Here is a 27,800-nt window from a genome sequence, read left to right as displayed (position 1 = left end):
CCTCCCTCCCCCTGCAGTTTGAGCTCTGCTCTAATTCAATCAGTGTGTTTTGAAGCCTCAGAGTGAGAGATTGCGTGTTCATTAAAAAAATCCTGATTAGTTCAGAAGACTGATTACTCTGCTGTGTGTGTGTGTGTGTGTGTGCGTGTGCATGTACGTGCACGTGTGTGTGCTGCCCGTTAGTCTCCCCCTTGGCGCCCCCCCCTCCTGCCCTCTCATTTGTCTAATGGATGAAAACTTAAGCCCCTTTAAACACAACGTGCACGCTCACCACACGTGCACGTCGATCCATTAATTAGCTTAAGTGGACCCTCAGGCCTCTTCCTCCTCTTCCTCCTCCCCTCTTCTCTCGTTCCTCCAAACCTTGTTTTCCTCCCCCCTCTTCCTGGAAAACAACATCAATCCCTCCCCCCTGTCGCTTCTCCCGCGGTCAGAAACCCTCGTTACGAGTCAGCTGATTTATTTCTTTGTGAACTCTTTTGTCAGATAAAGTTTAGGAAACATCTCTGAAAGCTTTCCGGGCAGGTTGCCAGCTTTTCCTGCCCGATTCCGAATATTTATCCCTTTAAAGTGGCTCTACGGCGAGCGGGTCGTGGATTTATCCGGGCATCAGGAATCCCGGCTCCGCCTCTCACCCTCTTCTTCTTCTTCCTCGCCGTGTGTGTTCGGCGGTGATTGGCAGCCACTTCATTTAAGGGGAAATTTAATAACGGCAGCCGAAGGGATTCTGCCTCTGGGGGATTTTCCTTTATCTCTGCTTCAGAAGACGGCGGCAGAGCGATTATTAGTGAGGTGGAATGTACAGGGACGCACAGGGACGGTGCCCAACATGGGGCCCGGGGCCGGACAGGGGGGCCGAGAGGTCTGGAGAAAGGACACCAGAAGAAAATGTTAGGAGCATCGTGCAGCCGTCGGCTTTAAGATTAAGACACATTTCTAGTCTCAATCTAAGAAATATACAAATGATTATCTTCATGATTAATTCGTCTGATGTTTTAATTGATTAATTATTCAGTCTATAAAATGTGAGAAAGCTGCGAAAGAGACGTTTGTTTTGTGCGACCAACAGTTTTAAAGTGACATAAAACAAAGAAAAGCTGTAACCAGAGAATCATTGATACGTTTAATTTAATTACTTTGAAGTCAAAAATAACAAATGAATAAAATAATGAAATTATGAGTGCTGGGCAACAATTAAAATTTTTAATCGCGATTAATCTTATTGTTACGCGCAAAATTGAATAATGAATTCTAAAGTTGTGCATTGCGCACTTTTAATTTAAATGTACTGCTATATACACAAAGTGCAGTAACACGTGGTTCGTAACGCTTGACGTTACAAGTCGCGGTGGATATTTTACAAGCACGGACCAGGTGTAACGGTAAAGCAGCAGTGAACACAGGGTGCAGATGTCGGTTGACACGCTGCGTCATTAACAAGCAAGCGCCTCAACTGCTGCCGTGACAACGGGTCGCGGGTGGAACAATACGTAAAAAGACGACAGCGTAGTCTGCTGACGCCCCTCCTGTGACCCAGGGTTTGACCGGATGTGTATTCAGAACCAGGGAGCAACGGACTTTCAAAATAATAAGAAATTATCAATTTATAATCGTTAAATATATAAAAACAAGTTAGACTTAGTTACCAAATAATGCAAATATAATTTGATGGTTGATGAGTTTATTTTTAAATAAAACAAATAAGGCTTTCTGCTGCGGCCCTGCAGTGTTTCCCAGCTGTAGCTGTCTGCAGGCATTTGTTAGCAAACATTTTCAATCCATCAGTTTCAGTGTGTTTAAACGGATATTAATCAGCTCTTACAGTCATTCTGGTATTACGCATACCAGCAAGAACGCATCGTCTCAGACTGTCAGCAGCGTTCTGCGTGTGCGCGACATTGCAAGTTCATTCTTCCAAGAACACAAGTCTGTTCTTTGCATTCTTGGTTTTGAGGAACACGCAGAGTTTCCCCAGTACGTTGTCACGCGGTTTTAGTAACAGAGGATCTTTGAATGTTGCAGCCAAGGTGACGTTTAAGATCCAGACTGAGAAGAAACGCCGTGATGATGATAATAATAATGATCTTCTCTCAGTAAAAGCCCTTTTCAGGATCTTTGAATTTCAGAAACATGAAAGATGCTGTGAGAGGTCCAGACTGGGGCAGAGAAACGGTGCCGCCGTGCATTGTGGGTAAAGGCAGTGTTTGTGCTGCGGAGATGAGTGGCCGAGACGCAGACGGTTTAATGTGTGTGTGAAAGTGCAGCGTTCATCAGTGAGGAATGCTGGGAAACGGGAGGACGAAGGGACAAAGTTTATCGAGTCTGTGAAGAAAAACAACATTCCTGAATGTCAGCTTGCCTCACACACAGACAGACGAGCGTTTCTCTCCGATAGCTTTGTAGGGACTCGGAGCCAGTGTTATCATACACCGTCGAAAGTACTTCACATAATGCAACACAGGGTGAGAGCAAGGCGGGAAATTAAAGTTCAGTTAAAGACAGCGGGAAGTTTTTACCTTCAGTTACAGGCTGACTAAGTCTGCCGTCTCTCCACAGTCAGCAGCAGCGCCATAACCAGTCCGCTCATCGCCGCCGCCCTGATGGTTCAGGTTAGATATCAGTCCTCACAGTCTCTGAAATTTCGTCGTGTGTTTTTAAGGGTACATGAACAGACTGTTGGGGAAATGATTACTTTTCGATTAATCGTCCTGCCCTGTGTCTAAGTATATTTTTCTGAATGTTGTTTCAAAGCCTTCTCCACACCGGAGTAGCTGACGCCTTTCATTTTTCATGGACCTAAAAGTTTGAGTCCTCCTCTGGTTAGCATGAGCTGACGGGCTGCGTCTGAATTCCTTTATTATATTATAATTTTATTTTATATTTCCTGGTTCGTGTGTTCAAACACCTGGAGGGATCTTTTTCTAGCGGTTCTGTTAATTATGGCTCTTGTCTGTCAGGGATGTTGGATGGTGGTCAACGAAGCGTCTGACAGCTTGTTTCCTTCCAGCCGTAAACCTGGTTTCTTTTAACCATGACTTTGGTCTTTCTCCAACCTTGACGCAGCAGTTTAGTTGCCTAAACCCGACCAAACCTTCACCAGGGAGCAGGAGAGTCGAGGGGGGCGGGGGTGAAAGGGACAGGCGTTAGTTATTGTAGTTTGTCAGCAGGTGGAGCTGCTGAAGGTACTTTAAAACTCTTTGATGCCTCTTCTTCAGGCCTCTGATGTCCGTTGCAAGTAAACATCTATACAACAAACCAAATGAAATCGCTCCTCGCTGCAGAGTCTCCCTGAGAATCTTCATGTTTTTAGGTTTTCCTAAACCACGGGTACAGCGCTAACGGGAGCTGCTAACAGCTAATTCGGCCACTTTTAAAACCATTTTAAAACCATTGCTGCACCAGGTCAGAAAATGCTAATTTCATAAATATTTTTCATAACAGTCGAGTGGTTTTGAACAGGCCTGTTCTGTTTGGCGCATCAGAATGAGATTTATTTTTCATTATCCAACACAGGGTTGTGTAACTAATCTGTAGTTCCCTTTATGCTGAGCTGTGGATATAAATTTTGCATGTTGCAGTGCTGAGGATGGATGTAGGAAGAAGCTGCTCTGCAGTCAGGCTGGGTTCTGGCCTTTAGTATCACCTCACCTCACTGATATCACTGATGCTCCTGAGATGGGTACCAATGATCTTCTGAGGAGGTTTAATCCCCCGCTGCAGAGCCCTCCGGGCCGGGATGCTTTCTGTTGCTGCTGCTGGTACGGGAGTTCTTTAAGAAATCCAGCTGTTTCTTTACCATGTCAGGTTCTGTCCTCCTCTTGTTTCCTCCCCCCTTCACTCTCCTTGTTTCCTCTCCGTCCTCTCCCTGCTTCTTTATCATTACTCCTCTGCCGCTCTTCCACTTTTCCTTCTTCTCTCCAGAATTTTTTTCCTCTACCTCTCTTTTTGTCTTTCTTCTTCTGCGTCTCCTCCTCCTTTTCTTTATCTCCTTGCTGCCCCACCTTTGTGTCTTCTCTCTTTCTGTTCCTCTCACCTTCTTTCTTCCTTCTCTATATTCTTCTTCCCGTTTCCCTCTTTTTCTGTCTTCGCGTCTTCTTAATAATAATAATAATAATACCTTTATTACTTATCAAAACAGCGTACACAGAAGATAAAAACATTCAAATCATAACAATTAAAAAAGACAGACATTAAAATGAAATTCCTCTCCTCCTCCTCTTCGTCTTTCCCCTCGTTGCTTTTCCTTCCCAGGTGATCGTCACCGGTTGCTATGGAGTAACCAGGTGGATGCTGGGTCGTGACTTGCTGTTTGTCTGTCTGTGTTTGAGCTGAGTCATTGTGTGCTATCATCTATCATTCAGCTTTATTAAAGTCTCTTTAGTCTCCACGTTGATTTAGGCGTTGGACAAATAAGGCCAACACACACACACACTCGCTCGGCGTCTCTTGGGTCTAAACAAACAAAATAAAACACTTAGCTGTGACATTTTCTCTCTTTAATCCTCATAGAACGATGTTTCCCCCCCAAAGTCGCATCACAAACTAAACTGGATTCACTGAAACTTTTTGTCCTCAAACAGAATCTGAACCGAGTGAAACTCTCGCTGGAGGAAATTTCTCTCTTTTAAAGTCAAACAGGAAACTTAACTCCTGAATATTCACCCTTTTCACAGGAACAGCAGCTCAAACTTTTCCTTTCTACAACCTTCAAAGATTGTTGGAGGAAAAAAATAAAGTTTCAGATGTAAAAATAAGAATAATAGAATAAAAATGCAGCAACTTGTGTCTGAAAAGAAGCTTGTTTTGGGTTCAGACCTCGGCAGGACGCGACACAACAAACGTGTTTTGTCTTCAGGCTGAACACAGAAAGCTGCTTCCAGAATGAAGCATCAACTCTTTAAACAGCAGCACGACACTAAACTCTAATCCAGCCACACGAGGCTCTGACTAATTTACACCATCTATTAATCACGAAGCGTGTATGATTAAAATATGGCTATTCACCACTCAATAGGCTTTTCCTTCCAGCCGTTCTCATTCCCAGGGCCTCAGATAGCGACGCCTTGTCCCGTCCTTTGGCGTCTGGTAACAACGCAAATGGCGGCCTTTAGCGCCATAGTTAAAAGGAGACTTACGCATATAGCATTACTTATCTTACGTAATTTAAGTCACGTAAGTTTCGTAGTTATTTTAATCTAAACGCTGATCTTTTCCTAAAGCTAACCAAACTGTGACGTTTCACAACGTCAACCACTAGTTTTACTTTGAAAGTCTAGCCAGACGTTGCATATTTACTTCCTAACTTGACCGCAGAGCCCAACACGTACAAAAACTGTGCTAAAGTGGGGGTGGCGATGGAGCAGTGGTTAAGACACATGCATTGGGTGTGGTTGGGTTCAATTCCCACCTTGACATCCACCATTGTGTCCCTGAGCACGACACTTAACCCCTAGTTGCTCCAGAGGCGTGTGACATCTGGCATATTTTATAAGTCTTATAAGTCAGCTAAATGAATAAATAATAATAAATATAAAGAGTACATTTCAAAAGCAACGCCAAGGTGTAGGTGTCATTTACACACTTACCCGTCACTTCTTAAAAGCATAAATTGTTAAAGCTGGAAATGTTAAAGAGGTGGTTTTCTGCTTTTTGGCTTGTTCCCTCTCCTTTATTGAGTTTAGACCTTTTTTGTGCATGTAACAGGTTTGCAAAGTGAAAAAGCCCAAAGTCCACCCCAAAGAGAGTTCCCATCTCCCACAGAAAACTCTGCTCTGAACTGAAAACAGCCGAGCCGGTCGGCAACACGTACGGCTGAACCCGAGCTGTTTACCGGCTTCTCACTGACCCGCCCTTCTCTGCTTCTGATTGGCTAGTAGTCCTTAACTAGGAACTGAGCATGTGCAACTCCCAACAAAGATCATTTAGAGACAAGATGTATCACTCCATAGCTAAAACGAAGCCTTCAACACAGGCTGAAAAGAGGAGCTGCAGCAATGTGCAGTATGACAAAAATATAACCATGGTAACCTGCTCTGGTACAAACTCTAACCGAAAATGAGCATAATATGACTTCATTAACTAACAAATGAAAATACTTAAATACTATAAAGAGGTTTATTAGCATATTAAGAAAACATGCAATGCAATTTAAATATAGAAGAAAAAATTATGTTCTAAAAGTAACTTATGCTAAAAATACGTCAGTCAGGAACTTTTTCTTCTGGTCCCAGTTTTTTGTTCTCTCCCTGTGAACAAACTGTCGAGTCGTTTGTGATTTCCGGTTTCTCCTACATTAAAAACGACGAGGCCGTTTAACTTAACATGTTGCTTGTAGTTTGTCATGTTTTATCGACAGTCCTGTAGATGTCGCTGGGCTGACCGACGTGGTGATTTCGGTGTTTTTTAATTGACATGTTGTTGCAGGTGTGGATGTGATGGATTTTTTGCTGAGTGTTTTCATATTGTTGACTCTGTTGTAGTGTATGCTATGACCTTTTTATGACCTTTGTAATTATCCTCTCTGATTTCAAACTGATCCCCTGTTAAATTTCCTAAATCCACACATGCTGAAGAGCGTTTTTTTGTCCCCAGTACTTTTTAAACCTGCTTCACTCTGTTGATCCACGACTATGAAACTCAAACTCCTCATTTAACTTTTCTCTTTTTTTTTGCTGGCAGTCTTTCATGTTTAGCCCGGGGCAGCAGCTGTGACAGGCAGGGCTAACATCGTGACTCTATTATTGTATTATTCATACTGAATCACCCTCGGGCCTCGGATCAATAATTCATACACACCTTCCTGTCAGGTGTGAGTGTGAGACTCTATAATCTTTCATCACATTCAGTTTCAGCTTCTTGTAGATAAAAAATCTCCTACAATAAACGACAGAACAGTTTTGTGGTTTTGTTGTTCATTTCTTAAGACTAAAAGCTTCTAGTCTGCCCCAGAAAGACCTCAGAGTCCAGCCGAAGTAGTTTTCTCTTTCGTGACCCGGCCGGGCCGCTGAACTCGGATGGAAAATCATTCTGACATTTGCAGGAAACTGAAACACGGAGAGGCTGCTGTCACTTCACTGCTGCTGCTTCATGTGGAAAACAATGTGGGGTTGTTAATATTTATTGTTTTCTCCTGTTCGAGAGGAACGAAACGTGCGTCACTGCAGTTTGTCTTAAAGTTTGTAGCCTTTATTTATTTATTCCCGGGAGTGACGGAGTCTTAAAATGCTGCTGGATCGTGTTAAACTTCAGTTTAACTTCAGAAACCTGCACGTTCTGTAATCAGTCAACAGTTGTTCTCCGTTTTTGTTTTAATCTGCAGTTAAAAGATAAAAAACTTAATCATATGAGATTTGTTTTCTGCCTCAGAAAAAGGAAAAGTTGCAGCGAAGCTCCGATCCTTTCCAGCTTTTGTTATTCAAATTGTAACTGATAAAATAAAAAGCACTCCCGTGTTTAGTTTCGCGAGCGTCTCCTCCGGCTCTATCTGCCGTTCAGAGGTTCATTTAATAAATGGGATTAAAAAAAAATGTCTTCAGAGAGTTTAGAGTAAATATGACTGCAGGAATGTTGTGCCTTTAAATAAAAGTTTGTTTCAGAGAGGAAGAGAGTCGGCCTGCAGCGACCCGGACTCTGATTAGATTTAGATGTTTGAGGCTTTTTCTTCAAAGGACACACACACACACACACACACACACACACACACACACACACACACACACACACACACACACACACACACACCTGATTAAAAGTGGGATCATGCAGATGAAGTTTGTGTGTATGTTGACTTTTCTGTCCTTCATTTACACAGAATTCATTCAGAGCAGCCGTGGGGGATTGTGGGTAGATCTGATTGGTGCTTATCTAATTTGGCGGCTGGAGGGGGGATTAGTTTGGGCACACACACTAACACACACACACACACACACACACACACTAATACACACACTAACACACATTTCCCAAAGTCCCAAACTTATTCTTCTGTTTCCTGTCTAAGAGAAAAACATTTCCTCCGGGCATTTTCTCATTCTGAGTCATTTTCTAAAAAAATAAATGAACATTTTCTGTGTGTGTGTTTTTTTTTCTAGCAAATTAAAAAAGTGAACTCTTGGAATTATGTTTTAAAGCTGCTGCTGAAAAAAAAAATCATTTTCTTTTATAACAATCATATCTGTGTACTTAATTAGTTATTAACTGTTTCCACTTTGGTTGGTTTCAAGCAGATGTTCATGAAAATATAAGAGAAATCTCAGAAGTCAGCAGCTTGTGAGATTAAAAAACACACCACAGAACTCAACTGTTGACTCTGCTCTTCTGATGCCACGCTGTGGAGAGCTCACGTAGTTATTTCAGTGTTTTCACGAGGCTCGGCTGTGTGTTGTCATGCTAACATAACACGCCCAGAGCCCGTACAGCAACATGCTAATGTTTATTTGGGCTGTTTTCACTCTCTTTATGTCACTAAACGTCTCTGCTATAGAAGGCGTGCCAAAAATGATCATGAGTGAATGAACATGTGGGCAAACTATGCAACACTCATGCACACATGAGTGTTGCATAGTTTGCCCACCAGAGGGCGCTCTGCAGCTCCTCTGTTCACACACAGTTGCAGGTCCTTATTGCAGACAGTCATGTAGTATTAGATTTATTCAAGGGCAGCGTTTCCTCTGCGCCAAAAAAAGAATATCGGCCGATATATCGGCTATCGGATTTTAAAATCAAGTGTGTGTCAAGCTTCAGCGTAACTACGGTGTAGATATGATGCAGAAGTATAAGTTGCCCTTAATGATGCCAAAAACAATAATTATTATTATGACAATTGCAATGAATGAATAAATCCCTTCAAGTTCAGGAAAAGAGAAGAAGGGCTCACTTACTGAGGCAGTGATTGACAAATATCTGAACTTTGACTTTAGCACTTCTTCAGAGGCTTCTCTTTCTGCGCAGACTGGATACTTTCAATGTGGACTAAACGCTGATGACTTTATTTTATAAATCTTTCATGAAGTCGATTTAAACTTTTTGTTGCACTTCTCTAGAATCTCACAGTGCAAAATAAAAATAGACATTGTTAGAGAATAAAAAAAAACAAAGCAGAATAATTGGCATTCAACAGCTTTCTTTGGCAAACGTCTCTGATGGACAAGTGGTGCTCTGACAGCCAGCTCTGGGCGAAGATACAGATTCCCCAGGGTTAAAACCAACACATTCACATCTTCTCTTGCACTTAGGGCAATTAATGCCTTAAATGTTCGTTAAACTTGAATGGTGGCGCTACCATTTCAACTGTCTGAGTACTTTCAGATGAACAAATGGATGCTCTACGTTGTAACGGCTGTTTTGTCTTGTCCCAAATGTTCGTTTTCTGTTGTTGTTTTTTTTTTAGCCCCATTGCAAATCAAATTTCCCCTCGGGGGACAATAAAGATTGAACTGAATTGAAGGTATTTGGTTTCATAAAAGTCTTCCTCTGGTCAATAACAGCGTTAGACAGTCGTCTAATTTAATAGTCAGGGGTTACGGTTGGTCGTCACGTCGGCTGCAGCAGCGTGACGTCCGTCCCAAGTCGTCTCTAAGTCAGGACATTTATTTAAGAGTCTGGCTTTGAACTGAGCGAAGGTGAGTTTATTCTGTTTGTTCTTTCCAAAGCAGCGTCTCACGTTTCTGGAAAATCCACCATAAAACGCATCCCTTCCTGGGTCTGTCTGCTCCCCTTCCTCCATCATCTTCTTCACCCCTTCTTCTTCTCTTTCTTCTTATCCCTCCTCCCTCCCTCTTATCCCGGTCTTTGTCTCTAACCACTGTTTTATTTTTAGACTGTGTTTTCTAATTAACTGCTCCTCTCTCTCTCTCTCTCTCTCCATCAGTGGTAATTGTCTGTCTGATGTGTCTATTTATCTGAAATGAAGCAGCGTAAAGCAGATGACAGGCCATCAACACACACACAGAGGGACCAGCTGATGTTTATAGTCCAGATTGCAGTTAATAGCGGCTTCATAATGTCATGAATGCAGAGCTGTGATGGATTTAGGTGCAGGATGAACACAACACTGAGTCAGCAGGTTAAAATAACATTAATCAAAAGTAACTTGAAGTGGGGATCAGTGCTAATGCTAGCAAGCTAGGCGAAGTAGCTTCCACTTTCTAAATGGGATACAAAGTTAACAGCACGACGGCTCCTGCCAGATGTGTCTAAAAGCATTTCATTCTGTTTGTTTATGAGGAGAATTTAGATTTCAGGTTGAAACCTTTTAACCTTGAAAATATGAGAAAAAATTAATATCCCGATATAGGTCAAGTCATATCCTAATAATAATAATATATATCCAGATACATAACATTTTTTGTAAATCCAATAAAATATCATGAGTTACTGATACGGAGTTAATTTCCAACATTAACTCATAATATTTCTCTGCATCATAAAGGTGGGTAACTTAAGCGATTCTGGAAAAATCCCCTAACATGACAAATATAGAGTGAACAACGACACAGCAAGTAACGTTAGCTAGGTTGTGCATTAGCAAACTGTCGCTACTTGCTGCTGCAAAGCTAACGAGAGAATGAGACGGCTCCACTGCAGCTCCAGACTGCTACAGCTAACATCGCAACTACAGCACGTCTTGGTGAACTAGAAAGGAAACTGAATGTTCGTGGGCAATTCATTAAAAGTTACCTGACACACACGTCATAGCTGGAACGGCTGGAGTATTGTTGTCAGACTTCTCTCTTTGGTATGAGCTCCTCGTTTTAGCCTGCATGGTGTGATTCCTCCTGTTCACTCTCCTCCTCAGGATAAACATCCACGTTTGTTTATCCTGAATGTAAATTATGTAGAAGAACTAACCGCGGTGAAGTTAGTTTCAAGTTGGATTTTAGTTTTACGATGTTTGATAGATGCCGAATATCCAACGTGAAACTAGCTTCACTGCGGTGCAAAGCGCCGCCCCTCACGGAAATATTACGGTAAAGTATCCAGGGTGAAAGTCCGGTTTCTGGCCTAGCCATCAACCCCAACCACGTCCTTACTCTTGCTTATTTGTAAATATCCTACAGCGACCTTTAGGCCCGTGTCCACCAAAGTTTTTTGCCAGCTGAAAACGGCCAGCAGGGAGCGCTAGCGGGCGTTTTTGAGGCGCAGCGTTTTGCAAGATTTTGTGGGCGAGGAAACATCTCGGCAAGTACCACCGTTTAGTCCCAAAGCTGAGGTCGGACGAAGCCCCGTTCCAGGATAGTAACCGTTGCTACGGTGTGGCATTTGTCCCGCCCCTACTACTGTGATTGGACAGCGTAAAAGTGACAGTGACGAGCGCAGCGTTCTTCCCAAAGTTGAACATTTTTAAACTCTCTGCGACTGGAAAAAAACGCCCAGCGCCTCGTCACGCTGCTGCTGTTTTCACCAGCTTGTAAAAACGCGGCGCGCCCATTGCAGTGAATTGAAAAAAATGCTTTGGTGGGCCCGTTCAGAAATGACCCTACGGTTTACCCCCCAGTGTGTTGCGATTTTAAAATTAGAAGTTCCTCAGTGCGTTACAAACTGACGCCAATGGGTCTTGACCATTCGTCCATATGTGCCGACCTGTCACCTGAGTAAAGGTTCCTACCTTTGATGCAAAGCAGAGGCCCGACACTGGACACACTAATGTTCTGCACACAACACAAACCCCATACATGGCTCTTCCAGCTGGAACTGGAGCTTTGGTGAAACACCAAATGAAGCTTCTGCATTTTGAAGCCTTTATTATTCCCGCCTAACATTCATTAAGTTCAGTTAGGATCAGAAATGCAAAGTGGATTTAGTTGTTTTGAGGAACATAAGTCGAACAGAGGAAATGAGAGCATGAAATCCTCCTCAGCTGATGAACAAAGAGAGCGGGAGAGAGAGAGAGAGCGCTGTAGGTTTTGATGTTGGCAGTGATGAAGCAGAAAATGGCTGTAAAAGCTGACTGAGTGTGACTGCCAGCGTTGGTGGAGCGACACCACCAACAAGCCATCGGCTCGTGTGATGCCGGGATGCTTTAGATAAAGTGTGAAGGAAACAATTGACAACAGCACCGTATTGATTCTTTATTTATTCTTGTTTTTTTGAAAACATTATTTTATTCTTGACAAAGTCTGATATGTTGCACTGGACTTACTTTAAATATTATCCCCTCCCACCCCAGAGACAAGCATGGCGTGTCTGACCTGAACTATTACAGACTGAGACAGTGAAACCAAACAAACGGGAAAATACAATCTGAAAGCAGTCAATGTTTTCTCCAGCGCTAACAAGGTGCAGTGAGAGCATCATAGACACTCAGTAACTCTGTGCAAAAAATGTCAAATAGCAACCAATTTTTATCATCAGTGAATCTTGTTTTCTCGATCAATCACACACTCAGTCCAGGATGATGGTGTCGTCAGATTCCTTTTTTTCTCCAACCATCAGTTTAGAAATCTCAAAGAAATTCTTGTTACTCTCAAATCATCAGATGTAGGAAGTTAAATGCAGAGGAATGTTTGGCTTTTCTGCTTGACTGATTATTAAAATATCGGGGGTCGCTGTCATGCAAAAGTACTAAATAATCTATAGAAGCTTCCAGTACTAAAATCATCCGTTAGCATCATTAGTTAAGGCTGGACAATAAAACAATAACAATAATTAGCTAAAAGCTAAAAGAAAACAACTCTAATGTTGCAGTCCGTCCACCGTAAAACCAAACTTTTTGTTTTTCAAGTCTTTGCATCGCCACCGCTGTCGAGCAAAAGTAGGCCTACTTCTTAAACGATGAATTGATGAAATAATCTGTAGAAGCTTCGAGCAGTAAAATCATCCGTTAGCATAGGACTGGACTATAAAACAGTAATTATCGCAATATAATTTTTGAACAAATGTTCAATAAAACTTTTGATTTATTCACTTGAATCATAAACGAATTAGGACTTTTTTTATTAACATGTTTATTTTGTTGAGGAAAAATGACTACTTAATACTATATGCTTAATTTTACTTGTGCATATTTGTTGACAAAGATTTTATCACAATGTTCTTGTGAAGTGATCCACTGTTTGGCCTCAAGTGTTCTGACCATAAAGACGAGTTTAAGGAGCAAAAATCAGCCTTTAAACTCGAAAGAAATAACAATTTGATACTTATCGTGATAATTATCGATATTGTGATAATATTTTTGGCCTTATGGTCCAATGTCTGGCCCCTCCTTCCTTTCCTTTGCTTCCCACCTTGCCTACTTCCTTTCTTCCGTCCTCGGCTTTCTGGGTTCCTTTCCTTCCCATCCATCATTAGCTTGGACTCCTTTCAGGCGCTGGATCATTAGCATAATGGTTTCTTAGTCAAATCATCATTATAGAGACACACACACGCACTGTGCAGCTGCTCTAATGGCTGTTCCTGTTGGTTTCCCATCATGCCCGGGAGTCGGCTCTGTAGTTCATTTTGACATTTAAGCTTTTGGCCTTTTTTTTTTTTTAAAACACATTTTTCTTGCAGTCGACAAGACATGGCGAGAGAAGAGAAATTGCAAATATTTGAGAAAGTTTGGAGACACTTGTACATGCAGACTCCTTGTCACGGCTGCTGTATCTGAGTGTTTCAGTGGTGTAGCTGTCAGAGAGACGTTCAGCTCTGACAGCCTGCAGAAACACCAGCTGCATACGTTTAAACATCTTCTCTGTGTGTGGGTGTTTGTCTTTAAAAAACACACACACACATTTTGCAGATCCATCATCTCTTACATTCTGAACTCAAAATATTTCCACGTGTTGAGCTGCCAATCCGACGCCGTGATGTGATGTGTTCTCCTTTAAATGTGTTGTGACAGTTTGAGGCTGGGACTTCACACTTAAACTGTTCACTTGCAGTTGGTTGACCTGTTTCTGTATTAATAGCAGCAGCAGTTTGTGTAGGTTTGAGGCCGGCGGTGCTGCTGTTCAGGTGTTTAGAGCCTAAACTGCCTCCTGACAGTTTTTACAGTCCCATCTGTCCTGTAAGGATCATCTCTAATGCGGCTTCTGTGTTGGTTTGTGTGCCACTTGGTTCTGGACTCAGGATTTGTCCATTTATTTGAATGTTTGCACTGTGAACTAATATGTCTCTCTCTCTCTTTCCATGGTCCTCTGCTCGCCCGCCCCTCCTCACCAGGTAAACCTCTTTTCATCTCACTCTTTGCTTCGTTGGCCCAGTTTCAGCCTAGACACCTAGAAGATTCTGGACCACCAGTTCTTACGGGAACCCTGCATGTTGTTTGTCCAGCGTTTTCATATCTGTTTCAAGTAGGACACCAGGGCATTTAGATTTTGGACTTAATTGGGCCAAAATGCAATGAAGCATCTGTAAAGACTCTGCTGCAGTTCTGCTCTGGTCCAGACTCATGACAGATGTGCTGAGTTGTGGTTCTGGATGTCGGGTTGAAGTGGGTTTTCTAGTCGGTTCATAGCAACATGTTCATTGTCTGATTGCACAGTGTCTTTCTCTGGCTTCACCATCACACACGTTGTTTCTGATCGGAGTGAATGTTCGTTATTGTCTTTGGAAAACACAGCTGCAGTGTCTGGCGTCTGTGAAAAATCTACTTTTACGAGTGAATTGAAAACTTCCCAGTCTTTGTCTTCGCTCCTCTGAATGTAAAGTATGCAGCGGCGAGGCTGCCAGCGCCGCTTAACTTCACATCACTGAGTTTTAACAGCTAATCTGCCAGATGGTGACTTGTACCGGAGCCGAGATGGAGAAATTCCCAGGTTAACTTGTCTGAACACGACCCAAAACAGGAAGCCAGCACACACAGGTGGGAGGCTTTACTGTGTCCTCGCCTTAGACGCCTCTGGGACAAAAACGGCAAAAAGAAAAGTCTTCTGTTTAAACAGAAAGAAATGATCAACTGTTCCAGCAAACTGTCTCCTCTGCCGCACGTCTCAGGTGTCTCTGCTGCTCGCAGTTTTTGCATTCTTTAAAATGAACGATTGATTCTGTCAGGACTTGATTTTTCTCTCAAACTTGGATTACCTCAGCCGGCTTCATCTGCTCTCTTCAGTGGGAGCGAGACGGCGTCCGGAGAGAAATACTCTGCCGTTGATCTGCAGAGTTAAAATAAAGAAGTTGGATTTCATCAAAAGTCACACTAGTCGTGCGCAGGGCTGGAGTCTGCAGAAGATCTGATGGATAAGATTTAATTTTCCGCTCAGCCACGAGGATCAACAGCAGCTAAGAGTGAACGGACCCAGACGGACGACCCTCTGCACGTTCAGAGAGAGGTCCAGTGGTCCAGGTCCTGGCTGAGCTGCAGTGGAGCAGGGTTGGTTCTTATGGTCCAACTTTAGGCCTGAAAATGTTCGTAAGTTAAGTTTCTTTTACTACGTGGATACTTTTTAAATCGCAGACACTGATTTTAATGAGCATTTCTGAACAAACCAATGAAAGCCGAAACTCACCAGTGCACTTCTATGAGCGTCTGGTCACATGGTCAGTCACATGCTGCCAGATCCGGAGCTCTTATGAGGTCAATCACCTGTTTAACCATTCTGCTCATTTGCTGTCCAGAACACCAGGTCCAGATGAAGAACTTCATTCAAGTGATTTCTGATTTTAACATGTCGGTGACAGCAGGGGAAAGTGCCAGCCTGGCTCAACTGGAGTTTTTGAGTGCTGAGGCGGCGACGGTCTCGCTCTGCGGGTTACTGGGTGCCGGTGTTGATGTTTTGTAGCAGGGAGGTTTGGACGCCTGTTCCTCCATCACATGAGGGTTGGAGGTGTGATGCACCTGCTGACTCTGACCCCGTTCACTTCACTGGTCCTCAGCACGGTATCTGTTACCTCACCTGAACCTGATGGGGGGGGGGGGGGGGCGTCTTCTCTCTTTCTCTCTTTCTCTGGCAGAGTTAATCATCTGTGTCCGGGTGTGTTGGACGTAGATATGCAGTGTGAAGGGAGAGAGAGCCCGGCCTGGCGAGCTCACAGACAGTAAGCAGAAATATAGCTTCAGGTCTTGGGTCTGGTTGGTGGTCTTATATTTGGCAGTGCCGGCTCCCTGCTGAGCTTCGCAGGATGAGTGTTTGTTAGTAAAATGCTAACAAGCAGGCATGTCTATTTTATTTAAACGGCCCAGGATCACAAAGATTTGCCTGGAGGGCTTTCCAGCCTGTCCTCAGACCCTGTGAATTACATGTCATGTTTGTTTGTTTGTTCGCTCTGTGGCTCAAACCACAGCAGCTTTCTGGGTTCAGAAACTCTTTTGGTGTTGGTGTGCAGCCGGGGGTAAAAAACAATCATAACCGATACCGATCAATTCAAACAGCCTTAACAGACCCTGTATGTAGGTGCGCTGCATGATCCTCCTGGTCTCTACGGGGCCTCTAATCCCAGAGAGGGGCGGCTGAGAGCGGATTAACCAACGGGAGAGAGCCCCCCTGTGCGTGCCCCGCCGAGTCGTCGGATCTCTGTAAATCAGATTTCCTGCAGGTTTAGACTGAGTGTCGCCGTCTCATCTTGGTCTCATCCCTTCATGCTTTATCTGTCTCTCCGTCCTCCTCCACCAGTGCCTCCTTAATGCGTTCTCATTACTTTTATCCGCCCGGCCTTCTCTCCTTCGCCAGCAGCGTCTCCCTTCTTCTTTCTCCCATCCCTTCCTCCCAGATTGTTTCCTTTTTGTTGCTACAGCAGCCACAGTTTCCCAGCATGCTCAGCAGGGGGATCAGACTGTTCAGCTGGCAGTGAAGCAGAGCGTGTTGCTGCAGAGCAGAGCTGATACAGTGCTTGTGGGGGAGAGACGAGGTGAGCAGAGGTGAATTCAGGCGCTTCTACGCTGACAGGAAACACGACTGAACAACATATCGAACGTCTGCACAGAGGAGATCTCGCAGTGTGGATCAGAGCTAGCGGTGATCGTAGTCGATCCACACGGACCCCGCAGAAACAGTTTTACTGCCGCTGTTACTTTTTAAAGTAATAAATCCGTGAATGGCGATGCAGAGCTGCAGGGAGAACACGGAAAAGACAGATGCATGCTGCGTCGAGCAGATGAGCCGGGCAGGAAGTCAGACACAGAAACGGCAAAGAGAATCCGGTTGATTTTCAAAATAAAATACCTTGTCTATCAACAATAAACACTATAAAATCAAAAAATAAACAATTTAACTGTGCCGCCTTCTTAACCCCGGTAGAAGCACAAAAATCAAGGACAACTTGCCAAATCAACTAAATCTAAACAATTCAGCAAAATCAGGCAGGCAAAATGCTCTTATTCTGAAATGCTCCATCTGGGAAATTCAGCCCTGCAGGGAACGGGGGGGAAACGGTTCGCAGAGCGCTGTGAACGGTTGTAGAAGCAAGTGAGTTGACGCCGGGCGGAGGATGCACGCCGCCCGTGAGACGTGGGCCATGTTCAGGAGTGTATCTGGACTCTGGGCTGTTTGGCGTAATAGCAACAGGTCGTCAGGTTGTCAAGACTATCTGCTGCCTCCGTGTAACCAATCAGATCAGTGCTGCTGGCAGGACACTGAGCAAGACAGAGAGACCGATCCATCTAAAAATGATCCGATCCGTGACTTAAAACCGCGATCTGATCCGATATGAACTGTGATCTGTTGCTCCCCCAGACGGAGCCGTCGTATCCCTCGTGGTCAAAACCCGGTAAACATTAGAAGTATGCTGTTCATGTTGCAAAGGAATCTACCGGGAATGTGTGCTTGCTTGCATGTATTTGATTGGCAGGTGCATGGCGTTGAACCACGTTCACCATTTTTGCAGGAGCTCTCTGCGTCAGGGTTTGTCTTCCTCTAAAACTCTTCTTTATTTTACAGTTTCACAGCGTGGGTTAGCTTGAAAAGCTGACCAGTCACTGCAGGACACGTTACTTCCTGCTGCACTGAAGGCCATTTTAACTCTTTCTGTGACACAGCAGACACAAACATGCGTTCCGTCTGCTGGTCTGGCGTCTTCTGTGCACAGACAGCCGTCAGATTACCCTGATGGTTTGAACTGAGGAAAGTTGCTTCTGCACTGAAGAATCCAGATTCGGAGTCGTCTCTCCCGTTTTTTGCAGAAGGAGCTGCAGGAGAGACACGTGGACACACTGAAGGATAAGACTGTGTGTGTGGGGAGACAGTTTATTATTCCTGCTTCGTGCCAACCTGCCTGCCCATGTGTGGCCTTTATTATGTTTGTGCAGACGGGTATCAACACACACACAGAGTCAGCAGCTCTTGTTTGTTGAGTATTTAAGTGTCTGACGTTACTGGAAGGACAAATTAATGGAGCTCAGATCTGATGTGTTCGCGGCTCGTCGCTCGGCCGCTCTGGACTGCAGTCGGTTTGATTGGGAGGGTGTGTGTGTGGGCGGGTATTACTAATGATGTGGGGACAAATCTGTTTACTTCACTGTAACGTATATCATTACAGATGAGGGTTACAGGTTAATGTAAGTCAATGTAACGGGAACACAACTCTGTGTGTGTCACTGTGTGCAGACGAAGGATGCTGCTTCAGAATCGTTGCAGCCGTGCGAGCAAGTACAGCCTGTTCAGCGTGTAACATGATCTCTGCTCTCTTTTTCTCTGTAATGTAAATGTGTTCCCGTCATCACTGGCTTTCTCTGCAGCAGCATCTCTTCACCTTCAGTCTGAACGCAGCTTTTTAGGGATGCACCGAATGTTCGGCAATCGAAATTAATCGGCCGAAAATGGCCTAATAAGTTAAAAGACTGAATACATTTTACCGAACAATCGCGTTGACGAGTCGGCAGTGTGGAAGCATTTTAAAGCCGTTTGCAGACGCTGTTCTGCTGAACTGCCTCAGCACATCCACTCCATCTGTGGCTGACTTCTTAGAAAAGAACCGCTGTGAGTGTTTCTGTCTCTCCTCTGTGAGAAGTGGCTCAGCTGCAAACAGCAGACTCTTCATCCACACTATGTTTTAAAACCATCATCCAAACATTCAAATATAATGGATGGAAACGTATAAATGGCATATACCTTTTAAAATGAATAAAATAAATGAATATATATTCATAATAATTCTGTTATTATATCGGTTTTAATATCTGGTTGTTGGCGGTCTACAATTCTTTCACTACCTGATGATTAAATGGGATGATGAATCGTTTGGCCTTGTGACGAGCGAACCTCTTGTGGATCAAATAAGTTTGTCTGAAAGGAGAAGACGACGTTTAATCACCGACTGCGGCTCCGCGTCACCTCCAGGTTTTATTCTAATGAAAAGAAGGCGAGAGAAGCTCCTGACAACACAATACATCTTCTCAAAATGAGCAAAAAGTCATTTTCTCCTAACAGCTGAGTGAGTCAACGCACACACACACACACACACACACACAGTGACATTCAGTGTGTTGCCGATCTGTCTTAGTTAGTGCTGCTGTTCCCGAGCCGGAGGATCAGCTTGTTAGTCTGAGGGATGTCGCCCAGCAGGAAATGTCACACTGTGGGGGTGTGTGGGCCTCACACACTGCAAGAAAAATAAATTTATTAATAAATAATAAATGTTGACAAGGGTGTAGAGAGTCAGGTAAAAAAACTGTCTGTATCTCGGGTTTAAACTGTCTGTATCTCCGGTTTAAACTGGCTGTATCTCGGGTTTAAACTGACTGTATCTCGGGTTTAAACTGGCTGTATCTCGGGTTTAAACTGGCTGTATCTCGGGTTTAAACTGACTGTATCTCGGGTTTAAACTGAATGTATCTCGGGTTTAAACTGGCTGTATCTCGGGTTTAAACTGGCTGTATCTCGGGTTTAAACTGGCTGTATCTCGGGTTTAAACTGGCTGTATCTCGGGTTTGAACTGGCTGTATCTCGGGTTTAAACAGGCTGTATCTCGGGTTTAAACAGGCTGTATCCCGGGTTTAAACTGGCTGTATCTCGGGTTTGAACTGGCTGTATCTCGGGTTTGAACTGGCTGTATCTCGGGTTTAAACAGGCTGTATCCCGGGTTTAAACTGGCTGTATCTCGGGTTTGAACTGACTGTATCTCGGGTTTGAACTGGCTGTATCTCGGGTTTGAACTGGCTGTATCTCGGGTTTGAACTGGCTGTATCTCGGGTTTGAACTGACTGTATCTCGGGTTTGAACTGACTGTATCTCGGGTTTAAACTGGCTGTATCTCGGGTTTAAACTGGCTGTATCTCGGGTTTAAACTGGCTGTATCTCGGGTTTGAACTGGCTGTATCTCGGGTTTGAACTGACTGTATCTCGGGTTTAAACTGACTGTATCTCGGGTTTAAACTGGCTGTATCTCGGGTTTGAACTGGCTGTATCTCGGGTTTGAACTGGCTGTATCTCGGGTTTGAACTGGCTGTATCTCGAGTTTGAACTGACTGTATCTCGGGTTTGAACTGGCTGTATCTCGGGTTTAAACTGGCTGTATCTCGGGTTTGAACTGGCTGTATCTCGGGTTTGAACAGGCTGTATCTCGAGTTTAAACAGGCTGTATCTCGGGTTTAAACTGACTGTATCTCGGGTTTGAACTGGCTGTATCTCGGGTTTGAACTGGCTGTATCTCGGGTTTGAACTGGCTGTATCTCGGGTTTGAACTGGCTGTATCTCGGGTTTAAACTGACTGTATCTTGGGTTTAAACTGACTGTATCTCGGGTTTGAACTGTCTATATCTCTGAATTTCAGAGAGGCCGAGAAGTTTCTGTCTGTCTGGATAAATGTGACCCTGTTCCCATCCCATGGCGTCGAATACGACAACGTACCCTTCAGCCCTGGGCTTTCAGCTCACTCTGACGTAACCCATCCACGTCAGGTGACTTAGTATACAGAAGCAAAAGTCACATATTGTAACATACACAACTTCTGTAAGGTACTTATTTTAAGCCAAACCACGATCTTTTCCTGAACCCAACCAAACTGCGACCATTTGACAGCGTTAACCACATCTGAAGAAGACGTCTCTTACGGACCTGCTGTGATGAGAATGTGTTGGGTTAAAATGATTGGGTTTGAGGAATTAAAGAACCTCTGTAGACGTGGACATGGAGCTGTTGTTCCTCCTGCTGGAAACACTTTTTGTCCCTTGAACAGACCGATAGCTGTCTTACTGTACGTGTGCTTCACTATTGTTGATTGCTTTTTAGTTTTGACTTTAACACAAACCAGCAGTTTGTCTGAATTCGGCATATTGACGTCTTCATGATGTCAGTGAATGCATCGTTATGGAGAATTTTGGTTTGATTTAAACCGTTGCCAGTGAATTATTGTTGAACAGGACAGAAAGAGTTTGATTAATTAGATTATTATTATTTGAAGCGTGTTTCCGACTTCTTGTCTCGGTTAAATGATTTAGGACCAGATAGTTTGGGGGATTTCTGTCCCCAGATAAAATATGGATCCATTTTGAAGCCGTTTGACGTATGAAGCATTTCTTGCCGCTCGTAAGCAGCTTCCTGCACGCAGATTGAAACTCTCAGGTGTTTTTTTTTTTTTTTTCTCTCCTGTCGACAGAAGAAACGAATCTCCAGGCTGTGAAACATCTGACAGAGCAGCTTTTTAGCTTTTCTGCAGCTTTGCTTCGGTGTATTTCAGATTCACTCGGCCTGTCTGGGAGCTGCAGGACGGCCAACGGGAGGAAAATTGCCCACTTCAGCGCTGTGAAATCACCCAGACCTGCTGTCAGGCCGTTATTTAAGATGATAGGATACGACCAGGCTCAGTTTAGCCCGGCGGTGTGGAGCCTCAGCTGGGCAGTGAGTTGAGAGGGAATACCTGAACTGATCTGCACGCTGCACTTTGACAAAACCACTGGCGGTACCTTCAGATTCTCAGCTCTTATTTGGTACCCAACAGATCTTTATCAAGTGGGCTTTTGTTTTTGTTCTGTTTGTTTTTTTGGGCATGCTACATGCCACTTTATTTATTTGAATCTCAAATGTTTATTGATTATAAACGGCAGTATAGGGAACCGTTACACGCCGCTCTGTGGATGGTCTGCCAGTCTGTCGGTCCAGGGGCTGTAATTTTACTACAGCTCGTTTCAGATTACTGGCTTTTTGTTATTCAGACGTAGTATCCCTGTGTCTTTGTTGAGACGAGACAGCTGAGGTCTCACACGATATCTGACGCTTGATGACCACAGCAAGGAGCAGGTTTCTGTCTCGCTCCGCCTTGTGGGAAAAACGGCATTTAAGATAATTTATTTATTTGTTTCTCAGGTTTTGTGTTCCAGCAGCTGCAGCAGAGTAATTTCCTGTTATCTGATGTTTGACGGCTGAAACGCGTCATCACAGATCATCACAACCTGATAAGTCGTTGTCAGTGTGGTCTGTTTACAGTTTTCACAGAGCGAGAGACCAACAGAGATGAAGTGTTCGCTGTGCTGGAGGTGTGTTTGTGCGCACACCTGCTCCCCCGTGTCGGCCCGCTGCAGCCTCCACCCGTCTAGCCGTCCCTCTCACTCAGACGGAGGTTAAAAATAACTGCCGGCCCCGTAGCTGTGTCCCCATTGGTCGTCTTTGAACTTCCTGGAGAGATGTAATTGACTGGGGGGGGGCACATCTCCATGGAAACCAGCATCCGAGGAGCTGAACAGGAAAGAGATGAGACTTTGTGTGTCGTTAGTTTTACAGGGTTAGAAATATATATATTTTTTTCTCTTTCTGAAGCTTAAAATCTGTTTTTACTGAGTAATTAATTAAACTTTTAGTTTTTAATTTAGGTGCTTAGTTCTGTTGTTGTTGTAACGATGAGTATAGATGGCCACTGCGAGGAAAGAAAAAACATTGAGAGAAAACATTTACAATTATTACAAGAAGAAAAACAGCCTTTTCCAGAAGAAAACATCAAAGGAAACGAAGTAGTAATTTTATAAGGAATGATGATGTTTTGAGAAATATATTTTAAATTAATTCATTTTAAAGGAATAATACACACACACGCAAACACAGAACAGATTCAAACACGTGTGTGTGTGTGTGTGTGTGTGCAGAGACACATACTGCCAATTCTGTGCTCTTATACAACCCAACCTCTCTGCACACACACACACACACTCAGGGCAGATAATCTGGTGTGTATGAATCCAGTGTAATCCTATCATCTCCAGTCCTCTGTCTCCTCCACATCTCTGAAACTCACAGTCTAAAGCCCTGCTAGCGCCCTCTAGAGGCACAATATGGTGACAGCACGTCTTCTTCTGCGGTGTTGCCGTCGTCACAGCAGGAACTCCTTGTTGGGCTAAAACAAAAACAGCAGAGCTCCACGGTCCACAGTCTGGGTTTGTTTAGAAAGTATTAAAGAGGAGTTTAATGTACGTGTAGCCACGCCCAGCAGTGATGTCAGCGTGTAAGGGAGAAACCGGGACGAATCAAACGCAGCGATTTTCTCCGAGCCCATACAAGTCTGATATGCCGAACTACCTCAGCACGTACCGTCCACAGAACCACAAAAGATCACACGTCACATATTGACGGAGTTATACTGAACACGGCTGTTTTCAGTCACAGAAAGTAAATTCACTCAAGCGGCCATCTTTTTGAATGACGAGTTGTGTTTATGTGTCACGATCACATGACAGATTAGTTAGTACTTTAACACTTCCTGAAGTTTTAAATGTCAAAGTTTTACAGTTTAGAAGCGAGTCAAGTTTAAACGTCAGGAGTCGCAGCCATTCTACTTTATTTAGATACTGCGGGACCGGGGGGCAGAGTCCACTAGGCTGCAGGCTGGACCGCCAGGATACTCCAAATAACAGGGTCTCGATCCGAATGTGCATTTACTGTTTGATGTTCTAAAAGTTATATTTTTTTATTACGAAAAAGGACAAAATATGTTTGCGATTACATATTAACAAGGACACTGTCAAGCATTTTAAATACACAAACCCAGCGGCTGTTTTTCAGCAAATCGCAGAAAAACTGTGAAAAATGTTCAGTACAACTTCCTAAAGTCCAAGGTAGCACGTCAGAGAGCTTGTTTTGTCTGACCAACAGTCCAAAACCAAAAGAGAGTCATTATTTTATCATGTTTTATGTGACGTTAACTATAAATCAGTTATCAAAGTAGTTGTCAGTTATTTTAAATAATCAGTTCATCAGCATCATCAATTGTTTCAGCGCTTCAGTGTAAAGCTTCCGTTACACTTTCAAAATAAAACGCTAGCGTTGCTAAACTTCGCCAGTTTCAAACGACATGTTATTAAAGTTTATGTTTAGGCACAAAAAGTTCTTGGCTAAGGTTAGGAAAAGATCATGGGTTTGGTTAAAATGGCTACGAACGTCACTTGCGTGACTTTTTTATTGTTGAGTCTTGTTTCACACGTTACACGAACATCTGTCTCCTGGTTGAAAGTCCGGGTTCTGGCCCTCCGTCCACCCCAGCCACCTCCTCACTCCGTCTTTTCTTTTAAATATCATATACCTGCCTTTACCTTCAAAAACTGACCCTACAGGGCTTCCCCCACTGCGTTGAACTACGACTCAAATTCAAATTCTAATTAGCTTTATTGGCATGAATGTAAAGCAACAATATTGCCAAAGCTATATATAAAGTACACAAGGACAATTCATTTCATATATTTCATTAGATAAGGAAATAAAACGGCAAAAGTCGTGTTTGTGTGTGTTTAATACAAAATAAAGTAATAATAATAAAAAATATATGTATAAAATATAAACATTCCTTAAAAATGAATATTAAAAAAAGTAATAAAGTAAAACACTAAGCATGTGTGTTAGTATGTTAGAAATAAAAATAATATATTAAATTAAAATAAATAAATAAAACCGTAAGCGTGTGTTAGTATGTTAGAAATAAAAATAATACATTAAATTAAAATAAATAAATAAAACAGTAAGCGTGTGTGTTAGTGTGTTAGAAAATGAAATAAATAAATAAATAAATAATAAATATATATATATATATATATATATATATATATATATATATATATATATATATATAAAAAATTAAAATAAACTAAATGACATGGTAACGAATGTGTGTGTGTTGTAAAATAAAAATGAAATTAATTAACGACTCTTTAGGGATCGCCAGTGTGAACAAACCCCGATGGATCTTGACCATATGTCCATATGTGACGAGTCGGGGAGCGAGAACGGGTTGGTTGGGTGGACGGGTGGGTCAGAAACCAGAATTTCACCCAGGAAACCGGAGTTCATTTCCCACGTGAAACAAAAAGTCAACACTGAATGTTTTATTGAAGCTACATAGCAAACTAGGTAAGTGAAGTCTGTAGCGTTACTTAACTCATGTAAGTTACTGTAAATAACATTGTTATTTTAACCCAAACCTCTATGTTTTCCTAAACCTAACAACACTGCGATGTTAACGTTAACCAGTAGTCTTATTTTGAAAGTCTAACCGGATGTTGCATATTCATTATTGCTAAAAGGGGACGTTAAAAAGTGACGGGATCCTGACATTTCCAGTGAAATGTAGCAAGCTAAGCTACAGCAACGTGGCTAAAGTAGCTCAGTTACATTAATATACAACATACAATATTTTATGGGCCTAGTTTATATTTAACTAACTTGATTCCACAGTAGCAACAGATGAAAGACCAAAAACCTGCTCCAAACGGTGTGTGCGCGAGAGCTGAATCACACACACAGAAACTCCTCCTACTTCCTGCCATATCATTGCAGCTAAATGTATTTCCTCATGCAGCAAACGCAGAACCATTGTTGTTTATAGAAAGTTACTTAACATTGTTTAATTTAATAAATTTTCCTTTTGAAAAATCCTACTGCTTTCCAAAAAGCAAGACGTATTTTCAGTGTAACACAGGGCTATATTGTGTTTTTGTTGTTTTTATTCCTCTTTCTTTAGTTTTTATGTCATTTCATTCTTTATTAATTATATTTTTCATTGTTTTATATGTGAATTTGTGCTCTGGAAACCTAAACAACCTAAACATTCATGGCAGTAGGCCTGAGAGAGAGAGAGAGAGAGATCTCATCTCATGGAAACAAGTTTCTGCCAACACATATCAAAGATTCCTCGTCACTAGAGGACGAGCTGTCCAGGCTGGACCCTGATCCTGTTACAGTAACTGTCACAGTAGAAAATAAACTCAGTCTTTATTCTCCTGCAGCAAAGTCGCAGACGCCAGCCCAAGGATCGGTACGTGATGTCACCGTCGCAGGAAGCGCTTCTGCACGTACAGGTCCGTGTGTGGCGGTGGCGTCACTCACTGATCCTTCAGAAACGCTCGGGGAAACGTAGCGTGTGTGGAAGCTACCGCGCTACTCGGCCAATAAAAGAGCTTCGTTTCTGAAAAGCCGTTTGATCCAGAAAACAGTGCTGCTGGATTTATTTCCCAGGTCATGAGTGAGCTTTCGTGCTAAACAGGAACAACAAAGACACCGTATTCGTTTTATATTATTAATGCTCTGCGGCGCCGTCCTGTTGTTGCATTAGGTGACTTCATTATGACACGTTGTTACATCATCAAACTGAGTGTGTTTGAAATGATTTTGTTTGTATTGTTTTTGAAGGGAATCTCTACGTCTTGCTGCCGGGACATTTTCAGGGCATGGCGTTCCCTCAGCGACTGATCCGGCTGTCAGTCAGCTGAGGAGGGAAGAAGGAGCGACAGATGGAGAAGATGCTCGGCCGCTGCTGGAAACAGATCAAATCAGAGGCTTTAACAGAGATTCAAAACCGAGCTGTTTACACTCTGTCACTGTTGTTGTTTACCAAGTGTCGGTGACAGAGACGAGTCAGTGAAGTAAAACAGTCGGTGCAGCTGAGGGCTCATTGGGAAAACTTGTTTTCTAGCTGTCGTCTGACTGATTCTCACAGACATGAATCTGCGTCCCACGAGCTTCTGAGGGAACATTTTGATTTCTGATGTGGCCAAAGACGGCGAGGAGCTTCGTCTCAGGCGGCTTGTGGCGTGCTGAGGTACCCTCACTACGTAAAGGCTGTCGAGCCCCGCGCACCAGAAGAGCACATCACTATAAACTCCGGCGTGTTGCTCAGGTATTCTGGAGCTGTTTTCATGTGATCGAAGCTGATTTGAATCGTTACATGTGTCCTCAGTCCCGGCAGAAGGATTCACATTTCGAGGCCACGTGGTGATTTCAGCTGCTGCGCTGGGAACCAGCTGACCTCTCTGAACCCTCGACCCCACGCGGCAGGGAGGAGAGCCGGACCGAGTGGGAGCCCGGCCTGCTCTGAACGTTGTCGACAACAAACAGGGAGTGTTTTTCAGTCGTCTTGAGGCCTTTGACCTCCGGGCTGCAGGGAAAAGCACCAATTAAGTTGATGTTGTTTGTTGTCTGCAACAGTTTTCTCCATCTGTGACCTCTCTGACCTCTGACACCCAGGAAGTCTCTGAGTCTCTCTTCCTCTGATTTTTCTCCCTGCTGTAAACAAACTGCAGGAAAACTGACACAAAGAAACAAATGCATCCCGTTAGAAACAGATTCACGAGCAGCGTCAGGAGTGTGAGCGGCGAACAAAGAACTGGGGTGGAAACATGGTGGCGTCCCCCGGGGTCTCGAAAAGTCTAAAATGTCAAAATCAAAATTTTAGGCTTTACAAAGTCTTAAATTTGCTGGAGTTTGTATTGTAGGTCTTAAATAATTGAACAACAGGTCGTCCATGTAACGCTGCCTCTAATGCTCATTGAAATGCTCACACAGTGCTGTGGGGTTGTAGTTTATCCTTTGCTGGTCGCTAATTTCAACTACAAAGACCAACATGCAGCTTTCGTGTTATTGGAGCACGACCCCCCCCCCCAGTTCGTCTGTCGCTACTTAGTGAACGAGCGCCGCTGATTTACTGTTTTCCAACAGTGCATCTAACCTTCGTTCAGTGCTGTTACATTTATT

General features: G+C 43.3%; 1 protein-coding gene across 7 annotated transcripts in view; it reads left to right on the top strand.

The window, feature by feature from the left end:
* The window catches only part of LOC119906713 (semaphorin-6D-like), a 195,838-nt gene that overhangs the window by 56,302 nt on the left and 111,736 nt on the right, over positions 1–27,800 (top strand). The window contains exon 1 of one of the 7 annotated variants that reach the window (XM_038724032.1): positions 14,695–15,327. The exons of 5 other annotated variants lie outside the window; for them this stretch is intronic. The gene's annotated coding sequence lies outside the window, so the exon portion shown is untranslated. Of the gene's footprint in view, positions 1–14,694; positions 15,332–27,800 lie in introns of those variants that run through there. One more of the 7 variants, XM_038724031.1, reaches the window with a different exon arrangement.

The sequence above is a fragment of the Micropterus salmoides genome, unplaced genomic scaffold, assembly GCF_014851395.1.
Source record: "Micropterus salmoides isolate LMB-PRFRI ecotype aquatic unplaced genomic scaffold, ASM1485139v1 Ms_hic_scaffold_17, whole genome shotgun sequence".
Lineage (NCBI taxonomy): Eukaryota > Metazoa > Chordata > Actinopteri > Centrarchiformes > Centrarchidae > Micropterus > Micropterus salmoides.
This window is presented reverse-complemented; position numbering and strand designations above follow the sequence as displayed.